This window comes from Stegostoma tigrinum, chromosome 39 (genome assembly GCF_030684315.1).
Source record: "Stegostoma tigrinum isolate sSteTig4 chromosome 39, sSteTig4.hap1, whole genome shotgun sequence".
Lineage (NCBI taxonomy): Eukaryota > Metazoa > Chordata > Chondrichthyes > Orectolobiformes > Stegostomatidae > Stegostoma > Stegostoma tigrinum.
Genome location: NC_081392.1, coordinates 16,094,430 through 16,115,991, shown reverse-complemented (window position 1 = coordinate 16,115,991; position 21,562 = coordinate 16,094,430). Strand labels below are relative to the sequence as shown.

Sequence of the window (21,562 nt, the reverse complement as noted above, 5' to 3'; positions counted from 1 at the left end):
GCTGCCCGCCCGCCCGCGTGTGTCGCTGCCCGCCCGCCCGCGTGTGTCGCTGCCCGCCCGCCCGCGTGTGTCGCTGCCCGCCCGCCCGCGTGTGTCGCTGCCCGCCCGCCCGCGTGTGTCGCTGCCCGCCCGCCCGCGTGTGTCGCTGCCCGCCCGCCCGCGTGTGTCGCTGCCCGCCCGCCCGCGTGTGTCGCTGCCCGCCCGCCCGCGTGTGTCGCTGCCCGCCCGCCCGCGTGTGTCGCTGCCCGCCCGCCCGCGTGTGTCGCTGCCCGCCCGCCCGCGTGTGTCGCTGCCCGCCCGCCCGCGTGTGTCGCTGCCCGCCCGCCCGCGTGTGTGTGTGTCGCTGCCCGCCCGCCCGCGTGTGTGTGTGTGTCGCTGCCCGCCCGCCCGCGTGTGTGTGTGTGTGTCGCTGCCCGCCCGCCCGCGTGTGTGTGTGTGTGTCCCTGCCCGCCCGCCCGCGTGTGTGTGTGTGTGTCCCTGCCCGCCCGCCCGCGTGTGTGTGTGTGTGTGTCCCTGCCCGCCCGCCCGCGTGTGTGTGTGTGTGTGTCCCTGCCCGCCCGCCCGCGTGTGTGTGTGTGTGTCCCTGCCCGCCCGCCCGCGTGTGTCCCTGCCCGCCCGCCCGCGTGTGTCCCTGCCCGCCCGCCCGCGTGTGTCCCTGCCCGCCCGCCCGCGTGTGTGTGTGTGTGTCCCTGCCCGCCCGCCCGCGTGTGTCGCTGCCCGCCCGCCCGCGTGTGTGTGTGTGTGTCCCTGCCCGCCCGCCCGCGTGTGTGTGTGTGTGTCCCTGCCCGCCCGCCCGCGTGTGTCGCTGCCCGCCCGCCCGCGTGTGTGTGTGTGTGTCCCTGCCCGCCCGCCCGCGTGTGTGTGTGTGTGTCCCTGCCCGCCCGCCCGCGTGTGTGTGTGTGTCCCTGCCCGCCCGCCCGCGTGTGTGTGTGTGTGTCCCTGCCCGCCCGCCCGCGTGTGTGTGTGTGTGTCCCTGCCCGCCCGCCCGCGTGTGTGTGTGTGTGTCCCTGCCCGCCCGCCCGCGTGTGTGTGTGTGTGTCCCTGCCCGCCCGCCCGCGTGTGTGTGTGTGTGTCCCTGCCCGCCCGCCCGCGTGTGTGTGTGTGTGTCCCTGCCCGCCCGCCCGCGTGTGTGTGTGTCGCTGCCCGCCCGCCCGCGTGTGTCGCTGCCCGCCCGCCCGCGTGTGTCGCTGCCCGCCCGCCCGCGTGTGTGTGTGTGTGTGTGTCCCTGACCGCCCGCCCGCGTGTGTGTGTGTGTGTGTCCCTGCCCGCCCGCCCGCGTGTGTGTGTGTGTGTCCCTGCCCGCCCGCCCGCGTGTGTGTGTGTCCCTGCCCGCCCGCCCGCGTGTGTGTGTGTCGCTGCCCGCCCGCCCGCGTGTGTGTGTGTCGCTGCCCGCCCGCCCGCGTGTGTGTGTGTCGCTGCCCGCCCGCCCGCGTGTGTGTGTGTCGCTGCCCGCCCGCCCGCGTGTGTGTGTGTCGCTGCCCGCCCGCCCGCGTGTGTGTGTGTCGCTGCCCGCCCGCCCGCGTGTGTCGCTGCCCGCCCGCCCGCGTGTGTGTGTGTCGCTGCCCGCCCGCCCGCGTGTGTGTGTCGCTGCCCGCCCGCCCGCCCGCGTGTGTGTCGCTGCCCGCCCGCCCGCGTGTGTGTGTGTCGCTGCCCGCCCGCCCGCGTGTGTGTGTGTCGCTGCCCGCCCGCCCGCGTGTGTGTGTCGCTGCCCGCCCGCCCGCGTGTGTGTGTGTCGCTGCCCGCCCGCCCGCGTGTGTGTGTGTCGCTGCCCGCCCGCCCGCGTGTGTGTGTGTCGCTGCCCGCCCGCCCGCGTGTGTGTGTGTCGCTGCCCGCCCGCCCGCGTGTGTCGCTGCCCGCCCGCCCGCGTGTGTGTGTGTCCCTGCCCGCCCGCCCGCGTGTGTGTGTGTGTGTCCCTGCCCGCCCGCCCGCGTGTGTGTGTGTGTGTCGCTGCCCGCCCGCCCGCGTGTGTGTGTGTCGCTGCCCGCCCGCCCGCGTGTGTGTGTGTCGCTGCCCGCCCGCCCGCGTGTGTGTGTGTCGCTGCCCGCCCGCCCGCGTGTGTGTGTGTCCCTGCCCGCCCGCCCGCGTGTGTGTGTGTGTGTGTCCCTGCCCGCCCGTCCGCGTGTGTGTGTGTGTGTCCCTGCCCGCCCGCCCGCGTGTGTGTGTGTGTGTCCCTGCCCGCCCGCCCGCGTGTGTGTGTGTCCCTGCCCGCCCGCCCGCGTGTGTCGCTGCCCGCCCGCCTGCGTGTGTGTGTGTCGCTGCCCGCCCGCCCGCGTGTGTGTGTGTGTCGCTGCCCGCCCGCCCGCGTGTGTGTGTGTGTCCCTGCCCGCCCGCCCGCGTGTGTGTGTGTGTGTCCCTGCCCGCCCGCCCGCGTGTGTGTGTGTGTCCCTGCCCGCCCGCCCGCGTGTGTGTGTGTCGCTGCCCGCCCGCCCGCGTGTGTGTGTGTCGCTGCCCGCCCGCCCGCGTGTGTCGCTGCCCGCCCGCCTGCGTGTGTGTGTCGCTGCCCGCCCGCCCGCGTGTGTGTGTGTGTCGCTGCCCGCCCGCGTGTGTGTGTCGCTGCCCGCCCGCCCGCGTGTGTGTGTCGCTGCCCGCCCGCCCGCGTGTGTCGCTGCCCGCCCGCCCGCGTGTGTGTGTCGCTGCCCGCCCGCCCGCGTGTGTGTGTGTGTGTCGCTGCCCGCCCGCCCGCGTGTGTGTCTCGCTGCCCGCCCGCCCGCGTGTGTGTGTCCCTGCCCGCCCGCCCGCGCGTGTGTGTGTGTGTCCCTGCCCGCCCGCCCGCGTGTGTGTGTGTGTGTGTCCCTGCCCGCCCGCCCGCGTGTGTGTGTGTCCCTGCCCGCCCGCCCGCGTGTGTGTGTGTGTGTCCCTGCCCGCCCGCCCGCGTGTGTGTGTGTGTGTCCCTGCCCGCCCGCCCGCGTGTGTGTGTATGTGTCCCTGCCCGCCCGCCCGCGTGTGTGTCCCTGCCCGCCCGCCCGCGTGTGTGTGTGTGTGTCCCTGCCCGCCCGCCCGCGTGTGTGTGTGTGTGTCCCTGCCCGCCCGCGTGTGTGTGTGTCCCTGCCCGCCCGCGTGTGTGTGTGTGTGTCCCTGCCCGCCCGCCCGCGTGTGTGTGTGTGTGTCCCTGCCCGCCCGCCCGCGTGTGTGTGTGTGTGTCCCTGCCCGCCCGCCCGCGTGTGTGTGTCCCTGCCCGCCCGCTGGCGCGTGTGTGTCCGTCGCTGCCCTCCCGCCCGCGTGTGTGTCCGTGTGTCCCTGCCCGCCCGTGTGTGTGTGTGTCGCTGCCCCCCCCCGTGTGTGTGTGTGTCGCTGCCCGCCCGTGTGTGTGTGTGTGTCGCTGCCCGCCCGTGTGTGTGTGTCGCTGCCCGCCTGTGTGTGTGTGTGTGTGTGTGTCGCTGCCCGCCCGTGTGTGTGTGTGTGTCGCTGCCCGCCCGTGTGTGTGTGTGTGTCGCTGCCCGCCCGCGTGTGTGTGTCGCTGCCCGCCCGCCCGCGTGTGTGTGTCGCTGCCCGCCCGCCCGCGTGTGTGTCGCTGCCCGCCCGCCCGCGTGTGTGTGTGTCGCTGCCCGCCCGCCCGCGTGTGTGTGTGTCGCTGCCCGCCCGCCCGCGTGTGTGTGTCGCTGCCCGCCCGCCCGCGTGTGTGTGTCGCTGCCCGCCCGCCCGCGTGTGTGTCGCTGCCCGCCCGCCCGCGTGTGTGTGTGTCGCTGCCCGCCCGCCCGCGTGTGTCGCTGCCCGCCCGCCCGCGTGTGTGTGTGTCGCTGCCCGCCCGCCCGCGTGTGTGTGTGTCGCTGCCCGCCCGCCCGCGTGTGTGTGTGTGTCGCTGCCCGCCCGCCCGCGTGTGTGTGTGTCGCTGCCCGCCCGCCCGCGTGTGTGTGTGTCGCTGCCCGCCCGCCCGCGTGTGTGTGTGTCGCTGCCCGCCCGCCCGCGTGTGTGTGTGTGTGTCGCTGCCCGCCCGCCCGCGTGTGTGTGTGTGTCGCTGCCCGCCCGCCCGCCCGCGTGTGTGTGTCGCTGCCCGCCCGCCCGCGTGTGTGTGTCGCTGCCCGCCCGCCCGCGTGTGTGTGTCGCTGCCCGCCCGCCCGCGTGTGTGTGTCGCTGCCCGCCCGCCCGCGTGTGTGTCCGTCGCTGCCCCCCCCGCGTGTGTGTCCGTGTGTCCCTGCCCGCCCGTGTGTGTGTGTCGCTGCCCCCCCCCCGTGTGTGTGTGTGTGTGTGTGTCGTTGCCCGCCCGTGTGTGTGTGTCGCTGCCCGCCCGTGTGTGTGTGTGTGTGTCGCTGCCCGCCCGTGTGTGTGTGTGTGTCGCTGCCCGCCCGTGTGTGTGTGTGTCGCTGCCCGCCCGTGTGTGTGTGTGTCGCTGCCCGCCCGTGTGTGTGTGTGTGTCGTTGCCCTCCCGTGTGTGTGTGTCGCTGCCCGCCCGCCCGTGTTTGTGTGTGTGTGTGTGTTGCTGCCCGCCCGTGTGTGTGTGTCGCTGCCCGCCCGTGTGTGTGTGTGTGTGTCGCTGCCCGCCCGTGTGTGTGTGTGTGTCGCTGCCCGCCCGTGTGTGTGTGTGTCGCTGCCCGCCCGTGTGTGTGTGTGTGTGTCGCTGCCCGCCCGTGTGTGTGTGTGTGTGTGTGTCGCTGCCCGCCCGTGTGTGTGTGTCGCTGCCCGCCCGTGTGTGTGTGTGTGTGTCGCTGCCCGCCCTTGTGTGTGTGTGTGTCGCCGCCCGCCCTTGTGTGTGTGTGTGTGTGTCGCTGCCCGCCCGTGTGTGTGTGTGTCGCTGCCCGCCCGTGTGTGTATGTGTGTGTGTGTGTGTGTCGCTGCCCGCCTGTGTGTGTGTGTGTGGCTGCCCGCCCGTGTGTGTGTGTATGTGTGTGTGTGGCTGCCCGCCCCTGTGTGTGTGTGTGTCACTGCCCGCCCGTGTGTGTGTGTGTGTCGCTGCCCGCCCGTGTGTGTGTGTCGGGGTGCGTGTGTGTGTGTCGCTGCCCGCCCGTGTTTGTGTGTGTGTGTCGCTGCCCGCCCGTGTGTTTGTGTGTGTGTGTCGCTGCCCGCCCGGTGGTGAGGAAGATGTCAACGCCTTGGAGCTGGCTTGAAGCGGGAGGGCCACTGGAGGTTCAGGCACCTGTGAGGATATGCCTGTGAATGAAGGGTGAGGTGTGGAGTTATGCCTGTGCTTGAGGGGTTGGATGGATGGCGAAAGCAGAAACTGCATGAGCAAGGTGAATTAGAGGTATGGGTGGGCAAGTGAGGAGGCCAAAGGAACATCACAGAAGAGTGCAGGGGATAGCAATGTGCAGAGACCAAAACTATGGGAAGGGACAAATTTGTTTGCACACTGATATGAGTACAGTGATCAGGTGCTGGAAACCATATGTAGAGTGGTCAGAGGAGGGAAGGGACTGCGTGTACCTGGAGTGGAGGGTGGGAGGGTGTTGGGGACAAGGGCTGATGTGCAATCACATGTGTTTGGATGTTTGGTCGGGCCTAGGAGGACAAGCACTGGGTATGTGGGTGGGGAGGACTGGGACTGCATGTGAGATACACGGGTATTGGGGTGGGGGAGAAACAGTGGATCTGCGTGATAGGTAGGGTGTGGAAGAACATTGGTGTGCTGTGTAGAGAGGCAGAAAAGGGAGGAACTGGACATATGGGCATGGTGGGAGGAATGGGAAATGGGATGTGTAGGAGCGGGGACAGGAGAATGAGAAAAGGGAGAAACCTGTTTTTGGCCAATGCTGGGAAGGAGAGTGAGCGAGGTGCTGGAACCTATGAGGAGGGGTGTTTGCAGGGACTTGTGTGTGCGTGGAGGACAGAAGGTTAGGAGGGTGTGGGTAAATAAGGGATGGAGGGCTGGTGAAGAGACAAGGTGAGGGTGAATATGGGAATAAAAGGTTGTGCAGGGACCCTTACTTCAGGGTGATTTTGAGATGGGTATAGGCTCTTGGGTGAGCACTCATGAAGGGTGTGGTTGGAGAAAGAAATGGGAACCTTGCAGGTGGGCCAGCTATTGGATGGAGGAAAGTGGATGCGTGTGTGTAAGTAGTCATGGTGTTGGGCTTGGTTGGTGGCGGAGAGAAGACTTGTGCACACAATGGCAGTGGTCTACCAAGGGCAGGAAATGGGACTGGTGAGGCCAGCAGCCCGGGTGTGAAATGTTGCTGTGAAAGGAAATGATTAACTTTAAATTATTCAATAAAGGATATGCAGCTAACTGGGTAAACTGAGATAATGAATGGAAATTATTTTTGATTGGGAGGATTTTATATAGTAGCAGTGTTGTGGTTTGTCAGTGATTAGTAATCTGGAGACTGGTTAACATTCTGGGATGTGGGTTCAAATTCTAACAGGAGGTAAAATTTGAATTTGACTAATGAATTTAGCTACTTATAAGAAATAAAACTTTTCTAACACAAACTGCAAATTGTTGCACAACGGTATGCCTTTTCAGGGAAGGATAATTGCGATCTTTACCTGGGTCTAGTCCGTATAAGACCCCAGATTCACACTGTGGTTGACTTTTAACTGCCATCTGGCTTGCCTAGCCATCTCAATCAGCTAAAGAGTATTGGGGAGCAAACACAATGCAGGCCTTGCTGGTGATGGCCATAACCTATCAAAGAATAAAGGTGGGAAGAATTGAATAAAAGTTTTGCATTCAGTCTTTCAACATCTTTGTTAGAGGAACCTTATGCAATGTCACACGAATAACAATTTTCTCCAGATCCTCCTTAATTTTGCCCTTTTCAGTTAAAAGCAGAGGATTTGCTTTTTAAAAATTGCATATTTTGCTATGAACAGGTTGCAAATTCTGTATAGTATCTTCATGACTCATGAACGTTTCATATTCTGACGTCTAGTCAGTGTTGGAAGACAGGAAATTTGTTAAGAATAATTATTCACTAACTTTGGAGTCTTGGGGATGAATTCAACAATTGTCTAGCTATAGTATCACTTCACTGTCTTCTGGTTTTTTTCTCCAATTTTACTTTCATTGCAGATGCAAAAACATGAAAGCGTTCTCGGCAATTTTTTTGTCTATGTATTACCATGGGCATGGTCAATTGCAAGTAGCTATGTGATGCCTTGCAAGTTACCCAAAAGCTTAAATTTTATAACAGTCAAAGGCTTTAATTCATTCAATCCTGAAGCATTAGCATACACAAGCTCTTTAATCCTGCTTTTAAAAACCAGTAGAACCAGTTTTGCGGTCACCTGTTGGTGTAGAATTCAGCAAATATCACCAAAGGCTGGTTGTGTCTGCATTATAACTTTGGGAGAAGTTATTTACAGATTAATTTGTTTGAAACAGTGCTTTTCTGCAGTATCATGGACGACTGTTCACTGGATAAACTTGAGTTTGTAATGCAATGAAGAAGTTTTAAGCATTTCAAACATTTTATTAGAAATTGAGCGCCAGTTTGGTCAATTCCATTTCTTGGATTTTTTGGGGTTTTTTAAAAATGAACTATGGGCCCCCTCTGATTTCAATAAAACCATTCCAAGAAGATTATCCTGGTGCTGTAACTCATATGCATGTACGGTAACCTTTAGCAGCTTTGTTTGATTTTGAAGTAGCAATGAAATGTAAACAGTTCATTTTTGTGACTCCTGATGATGTATATCGTGGATGAGCAACAGTTGTACTACTTCGCCACAACCTATTGAATGCAGCCCTTCTCAATAACAACTGTACAGATGTCAGTTTTGAATTTTGTAGTATCAACACAAGATGTTTGTGCTACTTTGGCTTTTCTCTGGTTTATTGAAAGCCGTGATGGCAGGATTGGTTTATTGTCCACTACTTGGAAAAATTAAAAATAGCAATGCAACAAAGTGCAAAAAGGATTACTGCATCTTGACAGGAAATTGGCCAAGTAGTACCAAGGTGGCCTAGCAAATCTTCGGGTTCCAAATAATTTCCACACAGCTTCTAGTCAGTAGTGTTACCATTCGCACTGGGAGTATCAAATTCTGGTTGAGGTGCTAGAAAGCTTAGTGTACAATTTAGAACACCTGTTCCAGATGAAATACCTGACACATAAAGACCAATGACCGAAGATAGAGTCCAAGTGCTAAATTTTCAGAAACATCTTAACAGGAACAAAAGATGTGATGAGATTTAACGAGGGAATTCCAGTGTTAGGCCCGCCAACATTGTAACCATCAGGGATGGAGCAATAATAAAGTGGCAGTGAGGGAGGAGATCAGAAGTGAACGAAATGCCAGATTAGAGGATTTTGGGAATGGAAAAGATTAGAGAAAACAAATTAATTGGAAACTAGTTTGAGTCTTAAAGTCAAGTTCAGACAGATTTAGACGAGAGAACTGCCGATGCTGGATGCTGGCAGACAAACAAGGCTGGAAGAACACAGCAGGCCAGGCAGCATCTGGAGGAAAGCAAGCAGTCAACATTTCAGGTATTACCCTTCTACAGGACTGCAGAGTTCCCAGCTCAGAGATGATCTCTCACTGGTTGCAGTTGTGGCTTACTGATTGCTGGGTTTGGCAACTTTGCATGATCTGTAGATTGATATTACCGGCTCTAGCTAATAAAACACTACCTTCAAAAACTAACAGAACAAAGTTAAAGATGTTAATGGTAAATTTGGTTTTTGTTGTTACGTTTTGTAAAGGAGGCACTAGTTCATTTAATAGAATAATAGAACACTTTTTTTAAAGTGAGACAAACCCAAGCTCAGGCCTATATGGAATTGGTAATAATGAGATGTGCTATATATCTTTTTGAACAAATTTGAAGGACAGTTACAGTTACTTGTTGGTACTTTGGTCACAATCTAACTTTGGTCTGCTAAGTTATCATTCCCTCTTTTCTGAAAATTACCATTCTTTGTTCAATGGCCTTGCCCCTGTATGCTTAAAAACCTTTGTTTAAATTTCCTTACTTTCCACCTTTTTATGAACAACCTTCAAAACTTCTGCACCTTCAACACGCATCATCGCTTCTCTCTTTCTCCCCCCGCCCCCAGACCTGCCATCTAAATGCTAATCCTAAATCCTAAAATTTCCTTTTTATGGCTCTTTGTCTTGTCCATTAAACTAAATCCACCTTGGTGTGTTTAACTTGGTCAAACATACCTTTTTGAGTTGAGGTGGGTGATAAAATACCAAGGTGAATTGCTCCCATATTGAGGTTTGTGGAATAATGAGCCATCAACAGGATATTTGTGAGCATGTGAAATGTCCTCTCCATATCTGTTTGATCAATGAAAGAAGTAGGCTAAATATTGATTTCTTGTAATCTCGAGGGAAAACTGAGATGCTATACCATGAAATAGTGGGGATTGTTTCGAGGTAAGGATTTGAACGGCTTAAAATTAGCCAGCTATCAGACTTTAGTGTAGAATATTGTTGCCAATTAAATCTTAGTGGCTGCAGTGAATTGTTTTACAGTACTTGTAGGATATATCTTAGCCTCCAACTGTATTATGACCATGTTCTGACTTAACTGCAGGAATAGTTGAGGTGCCACACAGGACCTGCGGCATCGTATTATCTCTAGACGATGAGTCCAGCTTCCAACCAAAAAGTATGAGCAGTTGGGACCTGGAATAGGGACACAAATAACTTGGTGTGGTTAAACTCTGCATTTGTTGCATTAATGCAGAAACCAACTTCTTGTTGGAAGTCTTGGTAGAGGAATTGTTTTGAGGGCTGTCCATTATTACGTGTTGCCAGCTTCAAATTGTATGTTCACCGCGTTCCAAATATTGGCTGTGAGTTTTGGCCTTTCATTTGAAGGTTGGATTATTTTGTTGTGTAGGTCACTATTTATTCCCTCATCAAAGTATCCATGTGGGAAGTATCTGCTGATTGAACTCGGTGCTGTGGGAGCTGGCTATGCTCAGTTTGACTACCTGCTTCTATAAATGACAGTATTATTCTGGCAATGTCTAAAGTCCAGTGAGGTGATGAAAATGTTGAGTGTTTGCAAAACTTTCTATTCTCTATGGTTTAAATCTGCAGATTCCCTTCCATCGACCCAATTGTATTATCCCTAAGGAAAAGTCAAAAGGTTGTAAAAATCTGAAGTGCAGCAATTGTTCCTCAACATTTTATTCTCCTTCATTTCCCCTCCTAAATTGTTCTCAAGACTTCTGCCCCCCGCCATGTTATTCTCCTTTTCCATCCTGTTGATATTATTTTCTTTCACCCATCCACCCACCCGTGTAGAGCTGCACCTACTCCTCATTCAGTGATCTTTCAAAGGGTTAACTGAAGTATTTCCGAAAGAAAGCCAGTAGCATCCCGAAGTGCTTGTAAATACTTCGGCACATGCAGACTCCCAGGATTTAAGGCATTTACTTGTATTGGCTGACTTGGTGACCTTGCCAGCAGTCCTGTAGACACGTTAATAGTTGGGTGGATTGCAAACTGAGATACAAGAACTTCACTCTCACTGAGCCAAAGCTTGAATTTCAAACAGATTAAGACTGTGTTGCTCAGTGAGGCTTTATTCCTGTACCCACTTAAACAACTGTTTTACAGAACAAAATAAAAGCTCAATATATAACTATGTACTTTTTTTTATTCGAACATGATTGAAGTTTTTTATATCGTAAGGTTGGATAACTTTGTTAGGAGAATTGGCTAGGGTCATTATTGAGTCTGAGATGAGAAGCTCGAGTCATTCCTGCTCTGAAAACTCAATCACTAAAGCACCCAAGGCTTAATGATTTTATCTCCCTAGCTCCCCCCATATGTTCTCACTGATTCCTGCACATTGCCTGATGTCTCTTCTCCCACCAGTAAGACATGACAGAGGTGAAATAAGATTGTTTGAATCCTAATTTAGTGTTTGCTCTGTGACGATGCCTCACGCTGCTGCCTGTGTGGTTCAGGGCGGAAGTAATTGCACTTGTAAAGAGGATTTGATCTTGGCCACAGAGTTACACAGACTGAAGCAAGTAGCCGGTAGAGCTGCCACAGAGGGAGGTTGGCAGAGTATTCCGTACCTGTATTGTCCTGACAATCAGGAAGGGTCACCGGACCTGAAACGTTAACTCTCTGCTTTCTCCTCCACAGGTGCTGCCAGACCTGCTGAGCTTGTCCAGCAACTTTGTTTTTGTTCCTGTAACAACTGCTGTTGTATGAAATAGTGCACAATGCAGCTTTTCGGTTTCTGATAGCAAACTGTTCCCGAGTATCTGTTGTGAAACTTGTCTATGTTTAGTGTAAAGCCTAACTTGGTCTTTTGCCTGTGAAATTTGTTAATATGTTCTGATGGTTCTGCTTGGTTGCAGGTTGAAAAAATGACAGGCAGTGTCTGACAGTGGTGAAGAAATTCCATCTAAAAGGTGCGTGGAAGCCATGTGTGCAGTTGTCTCTTGCAGCTTTGCAGCCATACTCAACCCTCTGTGGGCAGTGACTGGCTTTTGTGTGATATCTGCTACTAGCATCGAACTGACCAACTTTCAAGTTGACAGAGTTTGTGGGACTGGTGTTGGAATGTGCCACATGAACCTGTTATTTTAAAAAATGCCTAAAGGTTGTTTTCAAGGCTGAATTGTTAAGTCTCACTTTTGAGAATAATTAACTGCTGAGTGTTTGTTGACTCATACTATTGTTTATGTTTATACAAAGCAGGGAAAGAAGTCCAACCACTGCACCGATGTAGTCTTTCTTTGCTGTGAAGTTAGCGAGTGTTGCCAGGCAGTCATTGGTTTGTTACAGCCGCCTTGTGAGTCTGTTTGTGTAAATAGGCCAATATGTTCTCTCGGCAGTTTTGTTGCAGGATACAAGTGAACCATTGTTTCTTTACTGTTCACGCATGCAGTAAAGCTCCTCCCAGCACATCTCTGCTCCATTCAAAAGGGGAAAATCACCAATTCCTAACTTTAATGAGCAAAATTCAGCAAGTTTCTCTCTTGCTGCAACAACCTGAAGTTTGTTTCCTGTTAGCTTCTGTTGATTGCTGTAGCAGCCCTTTGATAAGGATTTGCTGTTTCCTTTACAAATAGTATTGGAAAATAAGGCATGAATTAATCCTGGTGTTTGTGGTGAGAATAATTTAAATGACATAGTTGTTTCTGTATGAGCAGCCTTATGATTTTGAATCTTTCTTTAAACTTTTGGAAATGCACAGGAGGTCAGTAACATTTGTGCTCAGAATTTTAACATTTTGGGTTGATGACCTTTCATCAGAACTGAAAGGTAATGAACCGGAGATGTTAACTGTTTTTTCAGTCGTTGCCCACTCAATTCTTTCAACATTTTGACTTAGACTCTTGGTCAGGATGATAATTGAGGATGCTTGTGAAAAGACAGGAAAAAGGAGGTGGGCAGTGTCGCATCAGCCACAGGCTCAAGGGCAGAATAGTCTACTGTTGTTCCTATTTCTTATGGTCTAGTTTTTGTTTCAGATTTGCAATATTTAATTTTAAACTGTGCTATTTTGAGATTTCTTAAATACTTTGTTTCACTTCACCATTTTTAGAAAAGTGTATATTTTGTGGTTTAAATGCATAATTATGATGTATGCCTTTGGTGCCCACGAAGTCAGAACTAAGTGAAATTCCCACTAAGTACATCAGTGCTGGACCTCGGGTTCCATCTAGTGGTAGAAATGTGCAGTCACGAGTGTGTTGGGTAGCTTTAAACAGGATGATTCTATTGAATTGCAACTCCGGCATGATTGTATAATGAGACATGCATAATTTATTATGGGATCATAATAGTCATGGTGAATATTATGACAATGTAGCTTTGAACACCATCTATACAGTTTTTCAATGCTTGGCAAAAGGTTGAGTCGGGAGTTGTTCCATAGCCTTCAGGAAGGAGGATGCTACTAACTTAAGGTAAGAAAAGTAATTTTTCATAAACTGGTGACAAAATGGTGCTGTAGCGGATACTCAAACTAGGCTGTGGGAGTGGGCCAGTTAATTGAAGAGAACTAGGATAAGACTACTGCTTCAAGTTTGCTCCTGTGGATATGTAGAGAGTCCTTGGTGTTAAAGTGTAGGAATTTTACAAACAGGATTTTCAGAAATAAATTCATTCATACTTAGCTTCATGTTAAATACTACCAATTATGTCATTTGAGTTGGGATTATACTGTGGAAACTTAATTGAAAGCAGTATGTTAAATTCACATCATAAATTGGAAACTGGTATTTTTCTCCAGTAAATCTGTTTTTGCGTTGTGTTGGCAAAGCTTCATTGTCAGTGCATCAAGGAGAGAGAATGAAATGCCTCGGGGTAGTGGGGGTGGGAATGCTGACATAGGAAGAGTACAGTATCTGTCTACTTTATGAAATATAATCTCCTGATTTGATGTTCAGAATTTCTCTCCTTGGATTCACTTAGACTTGTTTTCTTTAAGATGTGCTCTTCATTGATTTAAATTAGAGGCTATTTGGCAAGATAATGTGCTGGCTTCTTCTCCATTGTGGATGACATTTGCTATCAGGAAAGTGAGTCTTGTTATTTTGAGTGAATAGTTAGAAAAACTACTGTAATTTTCTTTCTGAAATTGTTTCTGGTTTGGTAATAGAGATCAAGTGCATGGGTCAGTGGTCTGTTGCAGATAAAGACCCTGCCACTCTACACGCGATAGAATAAATGACAGGTACTGTGTGTGACAGAATTTCAGTTAACTGGTGTTGTTCCAGTCTTTTGAATACAGGACTTAACTGATTTGTAGCCTAGGAATATGTTAAAAAAACTGGAACTGTGAATGCTGGAAATCAAACAAAAACAAATTGCTGGAAAATCTCAGCAGTCTGGCATCATCTGTGGAGAGAAAACAGTTAACATTTTGGCTCTGTTGACTCCTTCACAACAATTGGAGTTCTGATCCGACATTCCTCTTGTCCACTTTCTTGCCTTTATCCTGTAACCCTTGATTTCCCCCTAGGGGTTGAGAATCTGTCTTGGATATGCCCAAGGACTCTTTCCTCAGAGCACTCTGTGGCAATGAGTTCCAAAGGCACTGAACACTCAGGAGGAAAAAAGAATATTAGAAAGGTTTCTCCTAACTACCCAGGACTAAGTTGTTTGGCTGTGCACCATGTTTAACTCGAGCACCAACCCTAACTCTCCTAGTATCATGCAGTCATAAGGAATGTTTATGTTAGTATTCTGTACTAAATGACATGCTTTTAATTTTAAAGCTGTTTAGTTATCGGACAAATGTTATCAAACTATTGTTGTATTTCACTGACTGGGATCAATTGACAGTTTCTTCAGCACCTATTTATGTGGGTGCATGTTGTCAAGAGTATGGAAATCAAGGCGACGAAGCTGAAGCCCATCAAGCAGTGCAATATGGAGTGAGGTATTTAACATTGATGCTGGACATGGTACCAGTCTCAACTGTGACAGTGAGAGTTGAGTAGCAGCCATTTGTTCCCCTTAAATGAGAGTTGAGGGAAAATCGGATGAATTTCCTAAGAGCTGCTATATATTTGATATTTAATAGTATCTCTCTCGTAAAGGTTTCCAGAATTGTAATCCACCAATATGGGAGCCATGCCAGAGATTCTGCATGAAGCAGTGCAGTCCTGTTCACTGAAATGATTGGGTCCTTTACTGTGGATTAAAATGTTGGGTTTAAATGCTGTTTTAGTTCCTACTGGACCCTCTTTCATGAGGGAAAAGGGGTCTTATTGAAGGTGCTTTCTTTATTTTCAAACTGCTTCCTATAGCTATCGGACCCTAGTTCAACAATCTGCATCAGTATTGATGCGATGGACCACAATTCGATATTCAAAAGTATAATTTTCTGTGGGCACTGTGATGCTCTCCTGCAGATTTCAAACCCCATCTTCCACCCAAAACGTTGTACGCCGTACAGAGTCAGGAACAAGCAACCTGATTTTCTTCACTTCCAAGATTTATCTACTGCTTCCAGAGTCGATCTAAGTGTTTCAGTTTCAACCAGAATGAACATGATTCTCCTGATCTAAAAGTAGGCCTGATGCTTGCTGATCAATCTGTAAATGATCAAAGTAGTGCAGGAAAGGATTAATACATTATTGACTCATTAATACTTTTTGAAATGAGCATAAACTAGGTAAAAGTAACATTTCATGTGAACATTCAATTCCTGAAAATGTCAAACATTGGCAGAAAAAAATCACTGTTAAAATATCAGTAAATAACTGAACAGCCTATTGCAATGCTTTACTTCTGTAAGTTAAAATACATTTGGCAGCTTATATGGTAAAAACATTTGGACTTTTGCCAGATTACTATCACCCTTTGATCCAGAAACCATACTTCAGATTGATCACTAAATGAGTCACCGATTAACAAAGAAATTCTTCTTACAATTCACTTTGTGTATTTTCAGTAAGTAGAGTGCTCACACTGCTTGTCTTGCAGGCAGAGAAAGTGGTGCAAGCCTGAGCATGCAGTGTTGATGGCAATATTCAGGGTCTTGTGCAGTTTATTTGATTCCACTGTCCATGATGCAGCTTGGTATGTTGCCAAAGTTGGTCTGTTGGATGAAGGATGGGCTAGTAGTTGCCTGTGGTGATCACCACTAATTTGTATTTCACAACCAGCTGTCATTTGTCAAAGGGCACCTTGGATTTTACTGTGAAATACTTGCTCTTTTTTTTAGGAAAACGAAAAGCAAGTTTTCTACAAGGTCAAGAGAAAGTGGAGTGTTTTAGATTAAGCTGATGATCATTCATCGCATATACACATTTTACAGGATTAGATGAAACGTAATCACCAGTGTAAAAGAGCAGGCAAAATTGTTTGTTTGGAGCTGTTCCAAATGTGTCTCCTGCTTGGGGTGAAGGTGACTTTTCACTAAGATTACCTTCTCTTTATTTTCACTCTGCTTGGCCTCTTCTCCCAAGGGAATTCTGATTTGGTCAGCCAGCAGCCAATAAAACAGACATCCAAAACCTGAATTGTGTCTGCAGGACAATTATTATCAGGGATTTCCACCCACTGTTGTTCTGTTTTAAAGCCTTAAAATGATTGAACCAGAATAGTTCAAGGACAGATGTTTACGTGAAATTTCTCCTGATGTGACCAGGTGGGAGGAGTGGGCAGTGCTGATCACTGAACTGTTGCTTCATGGCGTCTTTTGCATTATGATTGCCAAACTACATTTGCCAGGACACAGTGCTGGAACAAAGGTGCTGCTGTGGTACTGAGAGAGCGCTGCTGTATCCTTTCAGGTTTGCTGATTTTTTTAAATACCCAATTTCCAGACTCTGTTCTACACTCAATCCAGTTACTCTTCAATAAAATTCGACGAGTGATTCGTAAAGTGATTTTCTTAGTGGGAAAATTAATGTGCTAAATCTGCTGGAATGTGGACCATTTGTTGTCTGTCCATGTCCTGCTTGCTTACCTGTGCAAATAGGGCAAGGTGAAGAATGAGGCTATAGGTAATGGTTAGCTTACAATAACCATTTGAACATCCTTTCCATGACCAGAATCTTGGCTGACAAAGACTGTACCTCTCTGAAAATTGTATTTATCGTTTTCACATTGCATGCATTGCTCTCCAGTTAAGTTCCACACCAAACCCCACACTGTCCTGATGTAGAAATATTTTGCAGTTTCTTCATTGTCATATCGTCCAAATCCCGGAATTGCTATTCTAGCACCATGTGGACTGCAGCAGCTTAGGACGGTGGTTGTCACTGTGTTCATGAGGGAGTTAGGATGGGTAATAAATGCTGACATTCCCATCAGTGATCACATCCCTGCAAGAACGAATGGTGCACATGTAAAACATTATATCACTAAGCATAGTTGTTAACAGCATAAATACATTTAAATGGAAGATGAATTACTACACGAAGGAGCAAAGAACGGAAGGTTGCTGGGATAAGATGAAAAGGAATGGCAGAAGGTTTATGTGGAACATGCTGACATAAACCAATTGGATCAAATGGCCTACATTGTAAGTAGCATAGTTCTGTACGCAGCGCAAAGGTTTAGTGAAAATGTTTTTAATGCACTTTGCCTATTTGTCAAAACGGTTTTACTGTACCATTATGGTGAAATGAGAGTCAGTTTACATTGCAGATTTTCTTATGTCAAAGCTGCCAGTTCTTTTGTTTCTCTCCCACTTCCTGACGTCTAATGGTGGAGGGCTGCTCTTTCAGATTATACAAACAAGCCTTGTCTGCCTGTCGAAGTGAATGCACAAGGTCCTTGGACACGTAGATAAGGATCAGCTAACTCTCTGGTCTGGTCAATGTTCTTGGTTCTTCCTGCACTGCTAGCAAATGGGCTGGTTGCTCTCTTTCCTAAGTGAGGGATCTTGTGTCACATTAGCTGCTGCACATTAGATAATTCACTTGATGTAGAAGGATTTGGCCCATCCTGGGAACGTGATGATACAACACTGTCCAAAATCTCTCTTCTTCCTTTCTTTTAAAAAAAAAGGGAAGCAATGGGAAAATAAATCAAACTTCAGATCAACCTCGTTACTTTTGATATTTTTACGTCAACCATCTGAAGCAATGCTCGAGACCGTAGAGTACAGAATCGCAGAGGTCACCTTGCCACAGATCACAGAGCAGGAGTACGGTGTCAAACCTATTTAATGAAGTGTGCTAGGGTTCTCCTGGATGCTATTGGAACAGAGTTTAGTTGTGATCTTTTTAAGAGTCAATGCTCCTGTCAGCTCCACACCTCAAGATCACCTTTTATAGTGGTTGCTGCATCTACGTTTGTTACTGTTAAAACTGCAGATCCAGAAGTGATGGGAGAGTGACAGCCCTTGACGTCAAGGCTGCATGCAAGCAAATGTGGCATCATGGAGCCCTAGCAAAACTGGAGTATCAAGGGGTAAACTTTTCGATCATTGGGAGTCATACCTGGCACAAAGGAAAATAGTTGTGGTTGCTGGAGGTCAGACATCTCTGCAGGAGTTGCTCCGGGTAGTGCCCTACAAGAAAGCAGGTCAGAGGCTAGGAAAACCACAGCAGGTAACTCACCACCTGCTCCCACAAAACCTTTCCAATGCTTACAAGACGCAAGGTCAGAAATGTGATGGAAAACTCACCACTTGCTTGGATGTGTGCAGCTCCAGCAACAAGAAACTTGATATCATCCAGAACAGAGTAGCCAGCTTGATTGGCACCACGTCCACAAGGATCCATTGCCTCGATCACCAACGCTCAGTAGCAGCAGTGTGTACCATCTACACAATGTATTGCAGAAATTCACCAAAGATCCTCAGTACCTTCTGAGCCCAGACCACTTCCGTCTAGAAGGACAAGGGCAGCAGATACGTGGGAACACTACCCCCTGCAAGTTCCCCTCCAAGCCGCTCCCTGTTCTGACTTGGAAGTACATTACTTCCTTTATTGCTCTATCAAAACCTTGGAATTTCCTCCCTAAGGGTATTGTGGGCCAACCTGCAGCATGTGGACTGCAGCAGTTCAAGAAGGCAGCTCGCCTTCACCTTCTGAAGGGCAGCTAGAGTCCAGTGATAAATGCTGGCCATCCAGCAATGCCCATGTCCCATGTGTGAATGAAAAAAAGATTGCTTTTCTACATTGGATGTTAGATTTGCACCCACACAATTCTGCATGTGCAAAGTGAAACTGAGTGAAAGTTGACCCAGTTACTACTTAGTTTCAAAGCATTTGGTGGAAATATTAGCCCGGATATATGAACAGTTGTGCAGCAAGTTTGATTTGTCTGCTGCTGTTCAGACTGGCTCTTGGGGCTGGGCCAGTTCCCAGCTGATCTTGGTTTTGTTCTTTGTGGGAAAGCCTCTCCCTCAACTAATGTAAAGTTCCCAAGTTAACAGTTAGATTTTCAGCTCCCTGTAGGTACTTTGTCATTGTTTAACCCATTCTATTTAATTTCCTAACTGAAATAGGGGACTTGAGAAACCCCATCTTAATCCTTTGTAAGAGCAGACAATTGTTTCACCAGTGTACTCTGGAAACATGCAAATCGTAATGAACACTGTACCTTCTGTTTAACAGTAAGCTATTTTAAATGACCATTGTGGAATTGCCTTGTATTTGGCAGAAGATGATTACACCTGGAATGTGTTTATTAAAATGAGATTGCCAGTTTGCGCAAAATAGCCTTACTAGAAAATGGTACATGTTCAAATCTAGTTTCCATGTAGAAAAATAACTGACAGTGGCCCTGTAAGCAGGCTATAATCTGGAGGCCTGGACTAATGCAAGTTCAAATCCGACTCTGAAAGATGAGGAATTTAAATTAAATCCAGTAAATCTATACTTTAGTTTTGAAAAAATACTTGTTATTGATGGTGACTGGCAAATTTTAGGATTGTTATACAAACCTGTCTAGTTTGTCAGTATCCCATGGGGAAGGAAATCTGCCAGCTTTACATGGCCTTGTCTGCATGTGATTTCAGACCCCCAGCAATCAGCTCATCACAGTCATCTTCATGGACGTAATTGCTGAGAATTAATGCTAACCTTGCCAGTAACACCCATGTTCTGTTCATGAATAATATGGGAAGTAGCTCACACTGGATTGTATTTCAGTGGTTGGTGGGAGTTTAGTTTGTTTCCAAAATAGTCGTTCCTCTTGTAGAAGCTGAGACGAGGTGTGTAATAAAGCATCTTATCCGTCCATGGACGGCATAATGCACGCAATGCTGTAGTTTTAATGTGCGTGTTTATGGTGAAAACTCTGCCTGATCTGTTTCTTGCAAAGTAGATTAGTCATTGAAATTGGTGTTCTGTTTGAGCATTTTTTTGGTTCAATTCTTCCTCCAGCATGCAGAGTTAAATGTTGCAGTTGTGGCACATTCCTAACCAGCTGAAGAAAAATTCTTCTGATTTTTGAGACAGAGCTTGTAATCTCCACTTCATAAAATTGAAGGTAGCAAGAACCGCAGATGTTGGAGTCAGTCAACACAGTATAGAACTGGAGGAGCACAAGTCAGGCAGCATCAGGGGTAGCAAAGTCAATGTTTTGGGTTGGGATCAATCTTCAGAACATATAATTGAGCTCCTTTTACATTGCAACTTGCCTATGATTGCAGTGGTGCCTTCTATTCAAGGTATTTCTCTCTCTCTGTGTCTGTCTCTCTGTGTGTGTGTGTCTGTCTCTCTGTGTGTGTGTGTCTGTCTCCCTCTGTGTGTGTGTCTGTCTCTCTCTCTCTCTGTGTCTCCCTCTGTCCCTGTGTCCCTGTGTCCCTCTGTCCCTGTGTCCCTCTGTCCCTCTGTGTCCCTCTGTGTCCCTCTGTGTCCCTCTGTGTCCCTGTGTGTCTCTGTGTGTCTCTGTCTCTGTGTGTCTCTGTCTCTGTGTGTCTCTGTCTCTAGGAGGTATTGGGCGATACGGTTGTAGACTAGGGGCACAATATCCAGGCAATGAACCATGACTGGCACCAGTCAATGTAAAATATGCACCCCCTACCCCCAACAATATTAAATGCAGCTCTATTTCCATTAAAAGTTAAAATTGTCTGAGCTTGGCTGTGGGGTATTATACATAGTAAGCATTAAAGAAGATGCAAAATACTAATGGTGTGGAGAAGCCCTACAGCTTCAGTAGGGATGAGATCCCACTCTCTGGCATTTAGAAACAGTGGATAATCTTAGGTTGCAGATTTTTTTTGTACATTATCGCTTTTGAGGGCCATTATTTTGTAATCTCTTCAATGCCTGTTGGCTGATTGTATGATGCTGATACAGCTGAAGCATTCTGATGTGCATCAAGCATAGAGGGAAAGTGTAATGCAGAAAAGAAAAGCTGATCTTGGGCATTTGAAATTTTAATGCTACAATGTGGATGTCCTTCATCTACAAAAGTCAAGAAGACCCTTGTAAAAACAAAAGTAGACCCAATGGACCTGTAGTGGATCCAAGTGTATCCAATAACTGAAAATATCCCTTATGTGGAAAAACAGTTGGTCCTGAGATTTTTGGATAAGGGACATCTAACCTGCTATTTCCTTTTGAGCTTGAAGATCCGCGTGCATCTGGATTTTTAACATTTCTGTCCCGAACTTAAATTGTACTTGAAGATACGAGGTTCAGGGGAGCTTGCCAACATGAGGCTGAAGGTTGCAAAAATACCAAACTTGTAAAGTTTGATAACTTGTATGTAATGTTTGTTCTTTTTCCTTATTGTTAAGAGTGGTATGAATCTAGTGATCTACAATCTGAAACAAAATAGAAAATTAGCACCAAATTGAAGCAAAAATGTTTGAGGCAGTTTCGGTTTTGGGAGAGTAATGTTTGTTTGTCACCTGCTCTTGTTTGCATTATTAACACGGGCCTCTTTATCCTGAGGGAAAAGTCAAAGACATGCATTCCTATCAGTCTGTAACTCAGCTGGTCAGATAAAGGAACTTGTTTTTAGCAGCAGGTCATGACTAAAATATTGTTTTCTGAAATTAAAAGCTCAAACTTCAAATATAAAGTGTTTTTGTAATAGGTTAACATGTCGACTGTGGGTCTTCATTGAAGACCTTCAAAATTGCACCTTAAACATTGAGCAGCAGTTCAGAATCTTTAAACTCCAAAATTAGACTGCAGCTGTGGAATCCTCCTTGGACTAGTTTGTTACTGTTTTCTGGTGAGCACTGTTTCCATTGGAATAGTGAAATGGTAAAATATAAGCCAGAAGAGGTCAGGATCAGTTTTGAAAGTGGCATAGACCAGACTTTGAATCTGCT

The 21,562-nt window shown here is 48.7% G+C and overlaps 1 protein-coding gene across 8 annotated transcripts in view; it reads left to right on the top strand.

The window, feature by feature from the left end:
- The window catches only part of sipa1l3 (signal-induced proliferation-associated 1 like 3), a 276,754-nt gene that overhangs the window by 103,423 nt on the left and 151,769 nt on the right, over positions 1-21,562 (top strand). For 5 of the 8 annotated variants that reach the window (XM_048522389.2, XM_048522383.2, XM_048522385.2 and 2 more), the window contains exon 3: positions 11,211-11,264. The exons of 1 other annotated variant lie outside the window; for it this stretch is intronic. The gene's annotated coding sequence lies outside the window, so the exon portion shown is untranslated. Of the gene's footprint in view, positions 1-11,210; positions 11,265-11,873; positions 11,967-12,749; positions 12,768-21,562 lie in introns of those variants that run through there. 2 more of the 8 variants (XM_048522387.2, XM_048522388.2) reach the window with 2 other exon arrangements.